At 37.5% G+C, this 20,583-nt stretch overlaps 1 long non-coding RNA gene across 1 annotated transcript in view; it reads right to left on the reverse strand.

Moving 5' to 3' along the window:
- Positions 1–10,931, reverse strand: part of LOC140510484 (uncharacterized) — a 70,470-nt gene extending 59,539 nt beyond the window's left edge. Inside the window, exon 1 of the long non-coding RNA XR_011969253.1 lies at positions 10,567–10,931. This is a non-coding gene — a long non-coding RNA (uncharacterized lncRNA). The remainder of the gene's footprint in view (positions 1–10,566) is intronic.
- Positions 10,932–20,583: the final 9,652 nt, after the last annotated feature.

A 20,583-nucleotide genomic window follows, 5' to 3' on the forward strand; every position in this document is an offset into this window, starting at 1 on the left:
GGAGCAGAATCAACAGAAGAAGTGTCAGTTCACAGATCCCTCAACCCACAGGTGCCAAAGCCAGCTTCAAAGATCAGTGAGAGAGTTTTTTTACCTCCGTGAAAAGGGAGCAGGTTCCTCCCCTACCCCCAGCTCCAGGCAGAGGTAGCGGCAGTGGTTATGGTGACATTGGTAGCAGCAGTGGGCTGAGGCTTCAGTGGCTAGGTAGGCAGCAGCCAGCTTCCACTGTTGGACAAAATGCCTGGGGGAATTGAGTAGGTGATCTGAACCTCAGCCAGGAGCCAGGCCAGGGAGTAAACAAACACCTCTCCCTTGATTGTACCACCTTGGAGGAACTGAGAACTTACAGGCTGCCAGAATATACCCTACTCTTGCCAAAGGACCCAAAAGTCAAGTAACTGGTTGGGAAAATGCCCAAAGAAGGGGAAAAAAACTAAGACTATAGAAGGTTACTTTCTTGGTGAACAGGTATTCTCTCCCATCCTTTTGAATGAGGAAGAACAATGTTAACCCTCAGGGGATGACATAAAAGCCAAGGCTTCTGCATCTAAAACTTCCAAAATAAATATAAATAGTCCCAGGCAATGGAAGAGCTCAAAAAGGACTTTGAAAATCACATAAGAGAGGTGGAGAAAAACTTGGGAAGAGAAATGAGAGTGATGCAAGAAAATCATGAAAAGTAAGTCAACAGCTTGCTAAAGGAGATGCAAAAAAATCTTGAAGAAAATAACACCTTGAAAAATAGACTAACTCAACTGGAAAAAGTACAAAAACTCAATGAGGAAAAGAAGGCTTTAAAAAGCAGAATTAGTTAGCCAAATGGAAAACGAGGTTCAAAAGCTCACTGAAAAAAATAGTTCTTTAAAAATGAGAGTGGAGTTCAGGGAAGCTAATAACTTTATGAGAAACCAAGAAATTACAAAACAAAACCAAAAGAATGAAAAAATGGAAGAGAATGTGAAATATCTCATTGGAAAAACAACCGACCTGGAAAATAGATCCAGGAGAGACAGTTTAAAAATTATGGGACTACCTGAAAGCCATGATCAAAAAAAGAGCCTAGACATCATCTTTATGAAATTATCAAAGAAAACTGCCCTGACATTCTAGAACCAGAGGGCAAAATAAATATTGAAAGGGTCCACCAATCACCTCCTGAAAAAGATCCAAAAAGAGAAACTCTTAGGAACATTGTAGCCAAATTCCAGAATTCCCAGATCAAGGGGGAAAATATTGCAAGTAGCTAGAAAGAAACAATTCGAGAATTGTGGAAATACAATCAGGATAACACAGGATCTGGCAACTTCTACATTAAGGGATTGAAGAGCCTGGAATATGATATTCCAGAAGTCAAAGGAACTAGGATTAAAACCAAGAATCACCTGCCCAGCAAAACTGAGTACAATACTTCAGGGGGAAAATGGTTATTCAATGAAATAGAGCACTTTCAAGCATTCTTGATGAAAAGAGCAGAGCTGAATAGAAAATTTAACTTTTGAACACAAGAATGAAGAGAAGCATGAAAAGGTAAACAGGAAAGAGAAATCACAAGGAACTTACTAAAGTTGAACTGTTTACATTCCTACATGGAAAGATAATATTTGTAACTCTTGAGACTTTTCTCAGTATCTGGGGAGTGGGAGGAATTACACACACATTCACATATACACACACACACACACATATACACATACATAGAGAGAGAGACAGAGAGTCAGAGAGCAGCAGGGTGAGTTGAATAGGAAGGGATCATATAAAAAGAATAAAATTAAGGGGTGAGAAAGGAATAGATTGGGAGGAGAAAGGGAGAAATGGAATGGGGCAAATTATCTCTCATAGAAGAGGCAAGAAAAAACTTTTCCAATGGAGAGGAGAAAGGGGAAGGTAAGAGGGAAAAGGTGAAGCTTACTTTGATCACATTTGGCTCAAGGAAGGAACAATATGCACTCTCAGTTTGGTATGAAACCCTATCTTACACTACAGGAAAGTAGGGGAGAAGTGGATAAACAGGGGGGAATGATGGAAGGGACAGCAAATGGGAGGAGGGAGCAATTAGAAGTAAGCACTCTTGGAGAAGGACAAGGTCAAAAGAGAATAGAAGAAATTGGGGACAGGGTAGGATGGAGGGAAATATAGTGAGTCTTACACAACATGACTATTATGGAAGTCATTTGCAAAACTACACATATATAGCCTATGTTGAATTGCTTGCCTTATCAGTGGGGATGGGTGGGGAGGGAGAAAAGAAGAGAAGTTGGAACTCAAGGTTTTAGAAACAAATGTTGAGAATGTTTTTTGCATGCCACTGGGAAATAAGAAATTCAGGTAAAGGGGTATAGAAACTGATCTTGCCCTACAGGACAAGACAGAAGATGGGGGATAAGGGAAGGGAGGGGTGTTAGAAGGGAGGGCACATTGGTGGAAGGGGCAATCAGAATGCAAGGTGTTTGGGGGCCAGGGGAGGGGAGAGATGGGGAGAAAATTTGGAACTCAAAATTTTGAGGAAATGAATGTTGAAAACTTAAAATAAGTTAAAAATAAAAACAAAAACAAAAAAAACCCCAAAACTAGTAGTTGTCTGAGGTCAAATTTGAATACAGATCTTCCTGAATCCAAGCACAGCACCATGCCCGTGATGCCAATTAGCTGCCCCAATGCCTACTAAGATACTCCCCAAATACCCATGTAGCCTCTATTGTATACCTTAAATTACAGAGGACTCATTGCTTCATTAAAAAAAAGTCTCAAATACTTCTAATGAGTAATGGAACCAGAGCAAAATTAAGAATAAAATTCTATAAACTAAGATGTAATGGACCAGTAAGGTAATGTGGTGTAGTTAGAGTACTTCAATGAAATCAACATGAGCTGAGTTGAATCCTGCTTTAGATATTTATTAACTATGTAGACCTGGACAAATAACTTGACGTCTGTGGGCCTCACTGTCTGTATCTGTAAAATGAGTGGGGTAGACTTGATGGCATCTAAGGTAATGTAGAAGGTAAGATAAAGTTCCTGTCTCCTTCAGCTTTCAATCTGTGACCCATGAGTCAACTGGATTCAGATGGTTCTGGAGGAGAAGTGAGGCTGGTGACCTGCACAGCCCTCCCTCACTCAAAACAAAGTCAAGTCAAAGTCATGTCATCATTTCTCTGATGGCATGGTCTTCTTCAGCAACGAGGGACTAACACAACAATGACCCTATGGGATGTTTTTACTGCAGTTAGGTGATACAGTCAATAGAGTGCCAGGCCTGGAGTCAGGAAGACTCCTCTTCCTGGGCAAGATACTTAACTCTATTTACCTCAGTTTACTCATGTGTAAAATAAGCTGGAGAAGGAAATGGCAAATCATTTCAGTATCTTTGCCAAGAAAACCCCTAATGGAGTCACAAAGAATGTGACACTACTGAAAAATGATTCAACAACAATAAATGGTTGTTTTGAGTTAAGACCCTGATTTAAATGCATCAAGATAGGAAAAGGCAGGCCTTTAATCTCTTAAAATTTCATAGGCATTCCAATCCAATTCTTGGTTTGTGGTAAATATAAAGGAAGAGAAAGAATAAATGGCTCCTTAGGGAACATGGGAGAATGGAAAAGAATGAGGCAAGATATGATACATTAATTTCCTTTTTACATCTGACAATGCAAATGCAGTACATGTGGCTTTATTGTACCTACTTCATGGACTAAATTTAGAATGAGCACAAATAGCTAAAAATTCTTATTTCTAGAGCATTTTTCTCAAACTGTGAAGATTGTATTTTTTAAAATGGATGAGTCAAAGGATGTCAGTGTGAGTCACCAACGAGTAGAGAATAGAAATGCCAATTTCAATCTGCAGGATACTGACAGTTTTAATAAACATTTATAAAACACAACTATCTGTACCATAACATGCAGTAGGAGGAAGATGTAGCTCAGAGTTTTCTCTTCCTTAGAAAGTTTGTGAGTCTGAGAAGTCTAAAGAAGAAATTGGTAAGGAACTATTCCTAGAGTGGTACCGGGCCAAATTTTGCTGTCAGATCTCTTCTCTTTGCTTAGCAATATTGTGTAAGGGAAATCTGGTTGGTAAATGGTAGAGTATATGAGGGTTTTTACCTTGGGTTACATTATGTATCTGACTTGGAAATAGCTACATTAACCACTATTTATTTATATGATGGAAATTGTCAGCATCTTCACACTAATTCACAAAATGCTTTACTCAAAACAATTTAGTAAAGTTGTAGGTAACTCAGGAATTATTATACCGTTTTCTGTAGATAAGAAACTGAAGCTACAGGAGTTAAGGGGCATATGATAAGGTGCAGAGCTCCGACTTGAAGTCAAGCCATCTAATTCCTAGTCCAAGAGTCTTTCTAATGCACTGCACTCCCTCTCAATGTAATCAACCTGATACAAATGCTAAATATATATTTATAAATATTAAATTATAATCTATATATATTTAAATATAAATAATATGTATGTAAATGTATAATTCTTGAGATGGTTGAAGTGCAGCAGGTACAGGGAAGTGGAGAAGGAAATGGCAAGTCACTTCAGTATTTTTGCCAAGAAAACCCCTAATGGAGTCACAAAGGAGAAAGAACAAATGAGATTAGCATAAATTAATCAACAAGCATTCATTAAGTACCTACCATGTTCCAGGCACTGTGCTAAGTAGTAGGGATAAAAAGAACAAAAATTGAAACAGAAACTTTTAACAAATCACTTAATGTTACAAAAAAAGTATGCATGTTAAATTTTTAGAAAGACATAATCAAATGGAAAGAATTATACAAGTTCCCTAGTTTTTAAAAAATAGAATACATCGCCATGTCACAAATGAAAATCCCAAAATATCTTTGAGAAGTCAACAAATAAACTTTAGTGAAACCAAATCACAGACAAATCTTTTAATAACAATACTATCATTTACGTAGCACTTCAAAGTTTTCAAGGTATTTTACAAATATCTCGATGCAACAGCTCTGAAACTTAAGTTCTATCCCCATTTGGTAGATGAGGAAACTGACACAGAAAGGTTAAATGACTTGGCCAAGATTACACATTAGTAATAACCTGAAGTCAAATATATGAATGCCAGAAACATTCACTCTATCTACTCTGCTATTTAGCTGCTTCTAATTATTCAGATGGGCAGCTAGATGGTACAATGAATAGAGAGGCCAGTAGACACAGCACTATGTTTGGATTGGAGACCTGTATTCAAATCTGACCTCAGATAACTACTAGCTTTGTGACCCTGGGCGAGTCACATAAGTCTGTTTGCCTCAGTTTCCTCATCTACAAAATGAGCTGGAGAAGGAAATGGCAAACCACTCCAGTATCTTCACCAAAAAAATTCACAGAGGGCTAACAAGGAGTCAGACAGAATGAAGGGAATGAAAAACAAGAGTAGACATCTATGTCAAGAACTAGATGACTTTTGAGGTTATTCTCAGCTTTGAATTTCTATGGTTTGAGATTTTATTAGTATGCACAGCACCCTGGCTAGTCTTTTTTGTGTTACAAGGTTTCCTGCTTAGTTCTTTCATGAGTGAACATGTTAACAGACCAGCTAGCTGGTGCTATGGATAAAGCACTGAATCTAGAGTCAGGAAAACCTGAGTTCAAATCTGTGTCAGACATTTACTAGTTTTATCACCAGAAGTCTTGCTATCAGATGATAATATCCCTCATCCCCAGCACAGCAACTCAACATTGATAGATAAAGAACCCAAAAAGTTAGTCATGGGATGCTGGTATCTTCTCAGAACATGGGATAAAACTGAATAACTCTCTCCTACTCCCCCATCCTTAACCCTCTTTACTTTTAACTGTGAAGAAAATAGGCTACCTGTCCATGGTAGGTAGTAGTGGAAACACTAGTGGAAGCAGTAAAAGAATATTCCTATGAAGATTGAAGATAGTTGTCACTTCATTCATTAAAAGAGCTTTTAGACTCATGATGAAAAAATTCCATCTAAGGAAATACGGAGTCTGAATGCAGATCCAAGCATACTCTTTGCTCTTATTTGCTTTGTTTTTTCTCTCATATTTCCTCTCATTCATTCTAATTCTCCTATACAACATGAATAATGTGAAAATATTTTAATAAGAATGTATATGTAGAGCCTATGTCAGATTGCATGCCATCTTGGGGAGAGGGGTAGGGAGGGAGAAATAGAAAATTTAAAACTTATGGAAGTGAATTTTAACAACTAAAAAATTAATTAATTGAAAAGAAATTCTACAGGGGATAAAAAGAGCTTCTAGAAGGATATTTGCTCTTCTATTAATGTCCAAAGATGTTTTGCTCTGTCCCTGTCCTCAATAGTATGTCCAGAGAGGAACATTTTGGGTTTTGTTATCTCCTACCAGTGTATGGATGTGTAATAGACATAACGATAGAGAGAAATGAGCTGCATGGAGAGAGAAAGCCAGGAGTCATGGAGAGAGAGAAGTTGTAGAGCAAGCACAGAGAGGCTAACATTGGACACAGGTGAGTCTTGGCATGAACTTAGTTCTTTAATACCAGGGCCATCTCAAAGTACCCTGAAGCTACAGAGAGATGCTTCCCAGACCACTACTCCCTACCATGAGCCATGAGTTAATAAGATCGCACACCTCCACTCTGGGTTTGTGATAGAATGTAAAAGAATATTGTACACATTTCAGAATATGGATGGTTTTAATTTTTGCTATTTTCGTATATGTTTCTGTTCTGATAGGTTTACTTTTTAAATGCTATTTCTTGTCTGGAAATTAAATTGGAACATGTTGCGGGTAAATGGGTCAGGAATTATACATTTTCATTAAGATTCAAACCAAGATCTTTGTAGAACCAGTGGTGAGTAGGAGATGGGGAAAGAAAGCAAAGCCATCAGTTACATTATAGACCTACGTCCAGTATCTAAATTTAAGGTTTCAAGTCAAGTTAATATCATACTTATTTGTGTTGCCTATTGGATAACTTTGGGGAGAGAAGCACCGAACTGATTATTTCATGTTCTACACTACCAGCATAGCAACTGTTTATTTACTAGGAGCTCAGAATGTAAAATAAACTAGCAAGTTTGCATCTAAGAACCATTACATATTTTGTTAGAGTCAAAAAGCCACCATAGGTCATCAGTTATTAGAGTACTTGTTTTCAATGATAGGCAAAGGATTGTTAATTTGAGGGGTGCCAGTGTACTGGGATGGCCATGCTCTTGAGTGGATGTGATACATGGTTGTAAATTCTGTGAAGTAATGGGAAAAGAAGTCAGGAAGCTTTCTAAATAAGCTGAGTCCCACAGAGAAGGAAGAATTATGTAAGAGGACTGTTTGAAGGAAGTGAGCCACCTTTCTCTTTGGGTAATGATTCATTGCCATATTAACATGGATTCAGTCTTTTTCTGTAGCTAGAAGGTACTCATGCATGGTCCTGGAGTTTAAAACTTCAAGAGTAATTTTAGGACTTCCTTTTTACCTTGCTTGCCTACATACATCCAACTTGCAATTGTGGTTGACTATGTAATGATATTTTGATGCATATCCTTGACTTTCATCTGCTATTGATGTCTATTACTCCTCCACTGTGTGGTAAAGAAGGAAAAGGAAAACAAGTGAAAAAATAATAATTCTTTGTTAGCTGTATCACTGAGAGATAAGACAAAGCAAAATTCACTCAACTACTACTGAGAAATATTATGCCTCTGTCTATTTCATTAAAAAGAGGGAAGATAATATAGACCAGGTCATCTTCATATGGAAATTGCATTACCCACATCAAATAGAGTAAAAAGCTCCCTCTCAAACAAAGGGGGATGTCAAGAGACGCAGGCTGATCCCTTACTTGAAGTCAGCAAGTACACCTTTTCAATATCAAAGTAAGTTTATTCCATGAGTGCCTTCCTGGATCTTCAAAGTGGTATATAATCATGGGGTCATAAAGACTATTTCTTGCTCTTAAATTCTCTCTTTAAAAGTATCATTTGTTTCTTCTCAAGATAAATTTCTTCCTTAATACTAACTTCTACTGTGCTTTTAATTAATTAATTTAAATAATGCTATTTCCACAGTACAACAGTCAAGGCAATGATTTATGCAAACTCAGAATTTGAAAGACCATGTAAAAGTGGCAGGAAGCTGTGTCCCTTTACTAATGTATTCTTACTTGACATAATCTCAGCTATTGAGCCAAAGGGAGATGCCAAGGAGAGGAAAAAAGGGGGTAGTTGTTAATGGCTTAAAAGACAGGGTAGTTGTTAAAAGAAGCTTAATATAGACTGGAATTCACATAGCATAATGGAACCATTACCCATTTTCCCCAATGAACTTTTCTTATTACCTCTCCACATTTACTATCCAGTCATTTTCAATCAATAGCTTATGCACCTAATGTATTTTAAACCAGACTCTCCTACCTTCACAGAAATATAAGCATAGTGAAATGAAGGCGGGCAGACGCACTTGTATCTAGTTGAATATATACACCATTCCTCATCTTGAGTGAGTACATGAAGTCTATATGCCAACCCATATATACATGACCAATAACAAGTCTAACATCTTCTTGATGTATCATCATCTGAATTCTAGGTCAGAGTAACCTGGATTTCATTTTACTTACATATCTTACCCAATATCAATAATTAGTAGTGTAAAGTGGCAGAAATCATACTCTTATTTCTGCTGCAGGAAAAAGTATAAATGGCAAATACATTCCTAGACAACCAAAATCAAACAGTAAAGGTAGCCTCCATACACCCTGATAAAGTGATGACTTTTCCCATCATCACCTCTTTAGCTCCATTACTCAAAATACTCAGTCCTCTAGAACATAAGAGAAGAAAACATATAAGCCTACCAGGAATTCACCACATCTGGACCAGAGACCCTGAAAGGAGTGAGGCCTGTGTAAGGCAAAGCAGGTGAAAGAAGGAAGAAAACACAAAAGATTAACATTCCTTCTGATTCATTAACATTCTTCCAGGTATTTTTAGCAATTATTTCTAATTGACCTGAGAAAAGGCATAGTCATACAGGTGTATGAGTAATTAATTAATGGTGTTACAGTGAAAATATATTGGTTGCGACCAATGTTATTTACTTACAAAAAGGGGAATCAGAATTAACATTTTAAAGAAACTGGTGAATAAAGATTGGTGTTTTAATGTCCGTCCTAGGATATAATATACATAATGACTGTTATCTTTTTTTTTTTTTTTTTTTACAAAACTTAAAGGGCATAGAAAACCAGATTAATTTCAATAACCCCCCCTTAGTCCCAAAGAATGGATGATAAAACGTATTTCTTTTCTTTTGGTAGAAAAATGGGAGATCACAGATGTGGAGTGTAACAAACTCTTAACCATGGTCATTTTTCAATTAATTTGGCTTGATTCTTTATTCTTTGTTTCCATGGAGGAATCAATTAGGTGGGGAGTTTATTGGAAAATCACTGAGATATGAAGGACAAAGGCATCAATAAAACTTTTTTTCTTTTAAATGATGGCTCTCAATTTCCTTTTTCTGAACTCTTGCTAAGACTATGTTCTTTTTGTTTAGCAGAAGGAAAACAGCATGAGCCAAGTCAATTGACTAATTAAAAGAGAAATCAGAAATCAGCTGCTACAGTGAAAGAAAAAAATCTTAAGCCCTAGGGACAGGGAATTGGACCCACTCCAAGAACATAGAGGAAGGGAATGAAATACTTTTTTGATTTTGTTTCCAGACTAATGGTTTCATCCTAAGCCTCTGGGGGCATTTAGAATCATACAAATCAATCGCAGACAATGGCTACAGATGGGATGCTGGGCTGAGGGATGTTGGAGGGAGACCCTGGAGTCCCTCAACAAAGTGTAAAAATTGAGCAATTATCTCTCTTCCCCGTTGGGAGGCTAAGACTTTTACCCAGGGGCAAATAAACTTCTTGCTGTAACAATCTCTAGAGCCATAGTATATTCCCTACTAATTGGGAAGTCCAAAGTATCAGGAAGAGGAAAAGAGAAGAGAGCAAGAATAATTTCAATATAGTTAAAGGAGTCCCTCCTGCCTCAAAAATCCTTTATACTTGCCTTAATGATTACAGACCTGGTTTGATATCCCTTTGTGCAAGAAAGGGATGTTCCCAAAGAAAGCATAATGGGAAGCCCACAAGTGTGCTGTGATGTGAGAGTCATGAAAAGGAAATTCTCCTGCTCACCCAAAAAAAAAAATCTAAGAGAATTATAGACATTCAGAGTTAGAAGGAATGCTTAGAAGAAAGTTAGAGGCTGTTTGATCAATTTCTGACCCTCTAAGAGAATCCTCTGTAATATCTCTAACAAGCAATTGTCCAGGTTCTATATGAATACCTCCAGTGTTAAAAGACAGGTAAAAAGATGTTTTTAAAAAGTTTTGTTTGGAGTAAGAGAAAAATCAAGGAAATGAGAAATTGGTGTGGATAGGAAGATAAGGAACAACATAGGAAAAGTAATATTCCTTGAAGGCTCTTTTTGTTTTTTATTTCTTTTAATATCAAAAAAACTTCAAAGAGAAAAAATAGGAAAAAATTAATCAGAAATTAACATTCAAAAGAATAACTTACCTTTAACTGGAACTTTGGCTTTCCCTAAAGCCATCCTTCAAGGAAGGAAGTCAGAGAATTTTTAAATTTAGGGAAGGGAGATGATCTATGTGTCCAAAGGATTCACAGGTAGTGAGTAGTGGTTGCAAGATTTGAGCTCAGTTTTTCAAAAGTCAGATCCAATACAATTCCTACTACCCTATTCTGCCATTAATAAAAAAAAAAATGATAAGAAAGTATCTGGTCACAATGAGTTCATTGAATGACCTAGACAAACTACAACTGAAATTGCAGATGTGATAGCTGAACCACTTTCCATAATCTTTGAGTAATTGTGACAAACACAGGGATTTTCTACTAGACTGAAAAGAGGCAAATATCCCAATTTTCTAGGAATGTAGGGATGAAGAGTTCTTACAGCATCTTGGGGAGTTTGATGTTTATTCTCAACAACAATCTAGAAGATTAGTAGAGGTTCTAGAAGAGATTAGTAAAAGAAAGAGTTCTGAACCTGGGGAGCGATGTAGTTCTTCATCAGTGAAGGTCTTTCAGCAGAGTCTAGGTGCCTATTTGTTGGGTGTGTTATGAATGCCATTTATTATTTGAGTAAGCGGCTGAATTAGCTGACCTTTGAAGTTCCTCTAAATCAGATTCAAAGCTGACGATTAAAATCCACCATCCACCACAGTCTCCCACCCTAAACGGTGACTAAATTTCTACCATTAGTTATGCCTTTTGTTTAAGACATTATCTCCAAAAAGTTGCTTGTAACTGCTAATATATGTAAGAAGAAATAAATCCATTCATTCACTTGTGTGGATTGTTTCCCAAAAATGGCTAGCGTTCATATAGTTCTTTGAAGTTTGCAAAGTGCTTTACAAATATCTCATTTTGCCCAACAACAACCCTGGTAGTTAGATGCTACTATTATCTCATTTGACAAATGGGGAAACTGAGGCACAGCAAGATTCAGTGATTTGTCCAGTTTCACACAGTAACTAAGTTGAGAATATCTGAACTTAAGTCTTTCTGACTCAAGGTGTGGAGTCTGATCCACTATGACACCATTCAATGAACTATTACTGATATCACCCTTAACAGGAAAGGTAAGATTAGATAGGGTAAGGTTAAGCCAAGAAATCCTGGGATCACTATTCAGAGCAGGCAGATCCTAGTGAGATCTTAAAGTTGAGAGCCCTGGAAATCCAGACCATAACCAAGGAAACTAGAAACCTTAATAATACAATATACCTAAAGGAGAGGTTCCCCACAAAGGAGGTAGAAAGGCTAATAAAAAGAGAAATGTGGCCAACTTTAAAACTTTTCATTCAACCAGAGATCATTTCTGATAGAAACTATGATTAAACATTTGCTACATACATAGCACTGTGCCTAGGACATTGCAGAGAAAGAGACAGAGATGGCATAGTCCCTGTCATTGAAGAGTTTACCAATTCTTGGGTAAAAGATATGCAAGGTAGAGTGTCACAGTGTAAAAGAAGAGTCCAAGACTCTAAAAAAATTTAAAAAACAGAATAACATTTTCACCTGGGAGATCAGAAAAGGATTAATAGAAGCTATGCTGAATCTGGAAAGAGGAGGAAGGAGAGGAGAGGATAGGAGAGGAGATATATATAGATATGTATATGTATATGTATATGTATGTATTTATGTAGGTATGTATATCACTTGGAGAAGGGAGAGACTAGTAGCAAGGAGACAAATTGTTGTGCACATATTAGACAATATTTTTTATTGATTTGATTGATCTAGAACCTTGCCAAGGGCTCACACAATGGGAAATATTCATTACCTGACTATTTTTATCCTAGGAAGAATCATGAATGCTATTCTAAATGTCTTAGAAAGGAAGTACCTATTTTTGTTACTTTGTAGCCACTGTCCAAGCTATTTTATTAAGATTCATTAGTAATCTTTTAATGATCATTGGTGTCCACTCCCAGAAATTACTTTCAGGACCCTCAACAATAATAACTAACATATAGATAGGCAGATAGATAGATATAGATATACGTCTATGTATGTATGTGCATACATATATATTTGCATATATGTATATTGTATGTATGTGTATATATGTATATATACACATAAATATATTATGTTTTCCATTTCTAGAGATACAGAAGTAGAGACAGAGATATCTTTTCAAGTACTGTCAACATATTATTTCATTTGATCCTTAAAATAACTTTGTGGGATAGGCAGGGTACTCCATATTACATATGAGGAAACTGAAGGTTCATGAGATTCATTGAATGACCATGATTACAATGTGATTCTGGGTGTCAATGCTGGGACTTAAACCTGTCTTCTGCTTCTAGATTGAGTACTCTTTCTAGATCCAATTCACTACAAAAGCAAATGAGTTACTGGGACAGTTATCAATGTGGCCTTTCTCTGTTGTGTAAAGGAACCCCTGTCCCCACCATTTCACCAGACCCAAAGTGGAGATGATCTAAAAGTTATTCTTTTGGTGGTCATTGTGACTGTTTAAAGGCTCAGTCCTGGGCTTCAAAGCCAAGGAAATTAAAATGCATGGAGGAAATTCACACCTCAGCATCTGCCTACGTAGTTGTCTATTTATGTAGCAAAAGCTGTCTTTAGGAAAACAAAGTTTTTATCCTTTTTTCCATCCTTGTTCAAAAACAAGCAATGCAAGGTTGTGCACTATAGTAATTCCAGCCAAGAATTCAAAGGAAAATGAATTTGTGGACTTTCCCCTCTGCAACAGAATGAGAATGGGAACCCTTTCAAGCATTTTTGAGTATCATTCATTATGCTGCTTTTCCATGTTCCTATTCTATATTTCCCCTACATTTTCATGTTTTGTGGGGGGTTTTTCCTTCGAGTTGGCACACTGGAAACAGTGTTTGGAATGAGGCCTAGTAGTTTCATAGACCCTTGAGAAGTAACTGTTGCGCCATCCCAAACCCACAGGTCAATGGTTTCCATTACCTGCACAAACCTACTAAGTCTCTAGAGTATTCATGGCCACTGAGTTTTATTCTACTTAAAACATTCTTCATATGCAAATGAAAGGCAGGGGAGGGGATTTGACTTGGAAGTGCTTTCATCTTTTAAATGTAATCTTTCACTCTAAAATTCTCTGTCAAAATTAATCTTGTTGACTGTTGGCACTGTGACTGGCGAAAGACCAAACAAAGAATGCAGAGTAGGTGAACTGTATCGTTATGCTTGTGTACAGACACCGTTTAACTGACAAAGACTACAGTGCATTGGGTAGCATTCACTTGGATAGTTGTAGACAGAGAATCAGACTCAGAAAATATGCTAGGACTCAGGAATGACATTATTTCATTATGTGGGGTTGACTAGGAAGTTCTCTCTCTGTCTCTCTGGTGTGTGTGTGTGTGTGTGTGTGTGTGTGTGTGTGTGTGTGTGTGTGTGTGTGTGTGTGTGTGAGATTTAGGAAAGAATGCTGGGGAACTGCATGTTTACTGTAACTTCATTTTTCTGTCCGTGGGTGTTATGCGCTATGTCTACATTTAGAATTATTTCCAGAAAAAGAGAGGTACTTTTCTCGGGAGGTCAGATCTATCAGAGGAGGTCAGAAAGCCAGGTTGTGTTCTTGATACAGTGACTAATTGTGAAACTCATCACAGAACCCAGAAGACATGGTTGAGACCTGAATATTTAACAATTTTCACCCAAGGAATAGAAACTTCACTCTCTTTCCCTGTCATTCCAGAAGACAACACAGGTTATTAAATGACTTGCTACATACAGAAGAGTAAATACAGGAATTTCAAGCTGTGTTTTTCAGGGTACTTTCAAAGCAAAGGTAGCCTTCTGAATTCATTTGTACCAGAAGAAAGTCACTAATCACTACTACTTCCATTTTTTCTTCTAGTTGGTGTAATTACTTGCCTTGTTTCTGTTTCTTGCTCCTTGACTTGTTGTTTATAAGTGATAGATTTTATATTTCTCAAAAGCAAAGTCCATGACTTACTTTGGAACCTTATATATGCCCTCTACAAAGAAGTCCTTTTTATTTTCAATAATTAATTATTTAGGAATATTAACTATTTCCTCTTCATAGATTTCCAAAGTGGGTGATACCTCCTCCCTGGGGGGCGTGGGAATGATCTGGTGGGGGGAGGAGGGAACAGTAGCAGTTTGAAATGAGGCAATTAAAAAAAAAACTGTTAAAGATTAAAGAAAGTAAATTTCCAGGGGAACATTGAGTAATTTTTTTGGAAAGGGAGTGGTAGGCCAAATTTGGAAACCTCTGCATGAATTTAGGGAAGATGCCTACATATATATATATATATATGTATATATATATGTACAGATATATATCTATATATATCTATATATATGTACAGATATATATCTATATATATCTATATATATGTACAGATATATATCTATGAATATATATTATAAATAACATGAATATAATGTACAACTTATATTATTAATAATTTCACATTACCTGATAGTCACATTTCAGTCCAGTATACATTGTCATTGTTTTCTGTTAAAATAAAAGCATGTCTTTTTATCCAGTTATGTCTTATGTGTCAGGGTTGGAGTGCAGAGTAGGGGTTGGATGCAATGAAAAATCTTTTTAGAAATACGAGGACTCATTGATTTGGGAAGAGCTAAATAAATTATGGTATAATAATATGATGGAACATTACTAAAAGGATGAATTTAGAGAATATAGGGAAGACTGGGAATACACAAACTGATGCAAAGCAAAGTCAACATAACCAAGGAAACAATATATATAAGGAGTACAACAATATGAGTGGAAAGAACAACAAGAAACTGAAAGGTAGACAAGTATAATAATATGGCTTGATGGTAGAGATGAGGATGTATCTCCTTTTCTTCTTTGTAGAGAATCATCAAAATTGATTGACATGTTGGTTAGCTTTCAAGTTCATTAAAATCCAACTTCCTCCAGGACACTAGAAAGAAATTTATTTACAAGACCCATAAACAATAATAACTGACATTTGTATTTATGTTTTATCACTTTACTTTTTTATAGTAAGGGTGACTACCAGAAAATCAAATCATTTTGAAAATTAAAGAACTAGTTGGCTGGGCTAAAGTGATCACGAGAAGGTATAATGGGGTGGGGGGAGTTTATATTCTACCCTGGCTTCTTATCCTAATACTATTTGAAGTGGGTTTGTAAAGTGTGGAACTCCTGACCCCAATCATTAATATGAGTAATTTAGAGACAGCAGCTGAGCTTGGGCAAAAAACCTTCCTCAGAAAATATGTTGTTATCTTCCTCCTGAGTTCAGAACAGATCTCAATAGAATGTCCAATCTAAAGGTCAAAGGATGAAGCAAAAAATGTGCTCATTAATGTATTCATTAATTAATGAATTATTAATTAATAAATGGAATGTTAATTCTGCCAAGTGCCCTTCAAATAACTCAATTATTTAATTTAACATGAGCCAAATGATCCCTAGACCTAGTAGGAAGACAAGGGAGTGAGTTGCAATCAGCCTGAGGATTCAATTCCTGCCCACCAGACACAAAAAGGTTTGACCTCCTACATCACAAATCTGAGCCAAAGTGGATAATTAAAGTAGACACGAAAGTGGGTGACTTGAAGTCAGAAAACCCATATTCAAAGAATGCCTCCAACACATAGGACCTGTTTCATTGAGTTGCAGTGAAGGTCTAAAGAAACAATTCAAATTAAGGACATTAAGATGCTGTATAAATGTCTATTACTATGACTGGAGCAATATGAACATTCATGATTTGTGAACCAAAACCATAATTCCAAGAGAGTCCAAGTACACCAGAGCTCAGAATAAATCTACTTAATAATATGAGAGCTTGATTTTCATGGTAAGGAAGGAATAGGTGGGCTTGGGGCGGGATGTGATGACTGATATGTCTAGAAAAAAGGTACTGCTGAAACTAATGTCCTCTCTCCCCTACCTCTGGTGGTAGATGTACTATTGGTGGCCCTTTGTCTGGTTGGTGCTTCAGACTAAAATGGCAAAATAAAGAGTTCTTCTCTATCTTCCTCATGTATTAAACTGGATAGAACAGGAGAATGGTTGGGATACTATCACAGATGACCTCCTTGCTATTCCTCACAGAAGATGATCCATCTCTTAATTCTATCCATTTTCAACGGCTGTCCCTCATGCCTAGAATATTCTCCCTCATCACCTTGATCTCCTGGCTTCCCTCTAGTCTCAGCTAAATTCTAACCTTCCTCAAGAAGTCTTTTTAGGTCCTTCTTAATGTTAGTGTCTTGCCTCTGAGACTGTCTCCAATTTACTCATACACATCTTGCTTGCACCTAGTTATTTATATGTTGTCTCTCCCCTCCACCTCGCCCCCATTAGATTGTGAATCCCCTCTTGGCAGAGAGTTTTTAACCTTTATTTTTATCCTGAATCTTAGGACAGAGCCTGCCACATAAGGGATGTTTATCAACCTAATCCAAGAACAGACTCAATGAAGGAAAATTTCCAAATGACTTCAATTTGTTTTGCCAGTACCAAGACTCATTCAGTGTGAGCTCATATTACAAAATCCTCTACAGTGTCCCATAGGATGCTATTTCCTTTGAGACAGGAGGTGGAAGGCTTTTGGTACATAAGCTCAGGTATTCCTGGGGGTGGAGGTGTATGAATATATTTCTTAAGGAAGGCAAGGTAATTGATTCCAGTCATTTCTACAGTAATTAATTCAATTTCATTAAGATTGTAAAATCTCCCTTGATCACCACCAGCTCTAGATTTGCTCCTACCTTAACTGCAGTACCATGATCTCCAGGGTGTTGTGCTGAAGGGCTTACTCAGTGGCAGATAGTAGCACCATTGCTGGAGCTTCAGGGGTGGGGAGGAATCAGTTTGACTTGGCATTGGACATTACTGTAAAATTCCTAGGCCTTGTAGGAATCAGCCTTGTAGGTGCTATTGATTATAGGCAATAAGAAGGGCCTGGGGGTTAGAGCCAAGATGGTAGAGTAGAAAGATGCATATATTCTAGCATTTCCCCCACAGCCCACAAAATACCTGTAAAAAAGGCTCTTAACAAGTTCTAGAGCAACAGGAGCCACAGAACAACAGAGTGAAAGACGTTTCCAGCCAAAGGTAACCTGGAAGGCCAACAGGAAAGGTCTATCTCACCAGGCACTGAGCAGAGCAGAGCCCAGCCCTGGCTATGTGGCACTGGGAGAAACAGGACTTGAACAGACCATTGGGGAAGAATTCCCTGCAGGGAGGGTCCCAGATCCCTCAACCCACAAGGACCAAAGAAGCTCCAAAGGTCAGTGTGGGAGGGTTTTCCCAGCTGGGCAAGATGGGAATGGGGTCCCCCCAACACTGGCCCCAGGCAGTGGCAGAGGCAAAGGCAGCAGCAGCAGTGGGCAGGAGATGGCTATGGTGGCCACAGAAGTAGCCAGGGTCCATTGTCCAGGCAGCTCAGCTTAAAGCTCCTGGGGGAATTGAGCAGCTAATCTGAACTTCAGCCTTGAGTACAGTCCTGGGGGAGGAGGAACACTAGGACCCACCTCTTGAGAAAGGATTCAGAGGTCAAGTAACTGGCTGGTAAAATGCCAAAAAAAAGGGGAAAAAAATAAGACCATAGAAGGTTACCTTCTTGATGAACAGGTGTCTCCTTCCATCCTTTTGGACGAGGAAGAACAAGACATACTGTCAGAGAAAGTCAAGGCTTCTGCATCCAGTACCTCCAAAATGAATTATGAAATGGGCCCAGGCTATAGAAGAGCTTTAAAAGTGAGTCAGCAGCTTGCTAAAGGAGAACAAAAAAAAATGCTGAGGAAAATAACACCTTTAGAAATGGGCTAACTCAATTGGAAAAAGAGATCCAAAAAGTCAATGAAGAGAAGGAGGCTTTAAAAAGCAGGATTAGCTAAATGGAAAAGAAGGTTCAAAAGCTCACTGAAAAAAATAGCCCTTTCAAAGAGAGAGTGGAGTTCAGGGAAGCTAATGACTATGTGATAAACCAAGAAGTTACAAAACAAAACCAAAAGATCAAAAAAATAGAAGATAATGTGAAACATTTCATTGGAAAAACAACTGACCTGGAAAATAGATCCAGGAGAGACAATTTAAAAATTATGGGACTACCTGAAAGCCATGATCAAAAAAAGAGACTAGACATTATCTTTCACGAAATTATCAAGGAAAACTTCCCTGATATTCTAGAACCAGAGGGTAAAATAAATATTGAAAGAATCTACTGATCACTTCCTGAAAGAGACTTGAAAAGAGAAACTCCTAGAAATATTGTGGCCAAATTTCAGAGTTCCCAGGTTAAGGAGAAAATATTGCAAGCAGCTAGAAAGAAACAATTCAAGTATTGTGGAAATACAATCAGGATAACACAGGATCTGGCAGCTTCTATTTTAAGGGATCAAATGGCTTGGAATAGGATATTTTAATTCCAGTCAAAGGAACTGGAATTAAAACCAAGAATCACCTACCCAGCAAAACTGAGTGTAATTCTTCAAGGGAAAAATGTTCATTCAATGATATAGAGGACTTTCAAGCATTCATGACGAAAAGACCAGAATTGAATAGAAAATTTGACTTTCAAACACAAGAATCAAAAGAAGCATGAAAAGGTAAACAGGAAAGAGATATCATAAGGGACTTTCTAAAGCTGAACTGTTTACATTCCTCTATGGAAGGATAATATTTGTAACTCTTGAGACTTTTCTCAGTTTTTGGATAGGTGGAGGGATTATACACACACACACACACACACACACACACACACACACACACATATAGACAGAGAGCACAGGTTGAGTTGAATCAGAAGAGATGATATCCCTTAAAAAGATAAAATAAAATTAAGGAGTGAGAGAGGAAAATACTGGGAGGAGAAGGGGAGAAATGGAATGGGGCAGGTTATGACTCATAAAAGAGATAAGAAAAATCTTTTTCAATGGAGGAGAAAAGGGAGGAGGTGAGAGGGGAAAAGTGAAGCTCACTGTCTTCACATATGGCTTTAGGAGAAATAACATGTTCACTCAATTTGGTATGAAAATCTATCTTACACTACAGGAAAGTAAGGGAGAAGGGGACAAGTGGGGTGAGGGGGATGACAAATGGGAGAAGGGCATAACTAGAAGTAAACACTTTTGGGAAGGGACAAGGTCAAATGAGAGAATAGACAAAAAAGGGAGGGGGCAGGTCAGGAGGGAGAGCAAAATAGTTAGTCTTACACAACATGACTATTAAGGAAGTCTTTTGTAAAATGACACATATATAGCCTGTATTGAATTGCTTGCCTTCTCAGTGGGGATGAGTGGGGAGGGAGGGAGAGAAGTTGGAATTCAAAGTATTAGAAATGAATGTTGAGAATTATTATTGCATATAACTGGGAAATAAGAAAGACAGGTAATGGAGTATAGAAATTTATCTTGCCCTACAAGAAAAGAGAGAAGATGGGGATAAGGGAAAGGTGGAGTGTGACAGAAAGGAGGGCACATTGAGGGAAGGGGTAATCAGAATGCAAGGTGTTATGGGGTGGGGAGGAGAGATGGGGAGAAAAATTGGAACTCAAAATTGTGTGGAAATGACTGTTGAAATCTAAAAATAAATTAATTAATTAAAAATGAAAATTAAAAAAAAGGAACACAGATAGAGAGCAAAAAAAAAAAAGAAAGAAAGGCCTGAGGAAAGATTCTTCTCAGGTAAAGGCCCAGTTTACATAATCAGAGAAAACTGCACAGAATTGAAGCATTCTGTAATAATATCAGATCCTAATGGAAAGGAAGGTTGTAGAAAACAGAGTTTATGACAAATAGCAAGGAAATAGGAGGGTTCGCCAGGAAACACGGCATAGTGGATAGTGGGCTGAATTTGGAGAGGAATCCAATCACAATGTTACCACCTGCTTGAACTTCTTGGCCACAACACAGCCATTTAGGCCTCACTTTCCTCATCAATAAAATGAAAGAGTTGGATAGTGTCACCTCAAAAATACGCTTCTAGATCCTATAGATAGGTAGAAGAAATAAAGATTCAAA

Source organism: Notamacropus eugenii, chromosome 6, assembly GCF_028372415.1.
Source record: "Notamacropus eugenii isolate mMacEug1 chromosome 6, mMacEug1.pri_v2, whole genome shotgun sequence".
NCBI lineage: Eukaryota > Metazoa > Chordata > Mammalia > Diprotodontia > Macropodidae > Notamacropus > Notamacropus eugenii.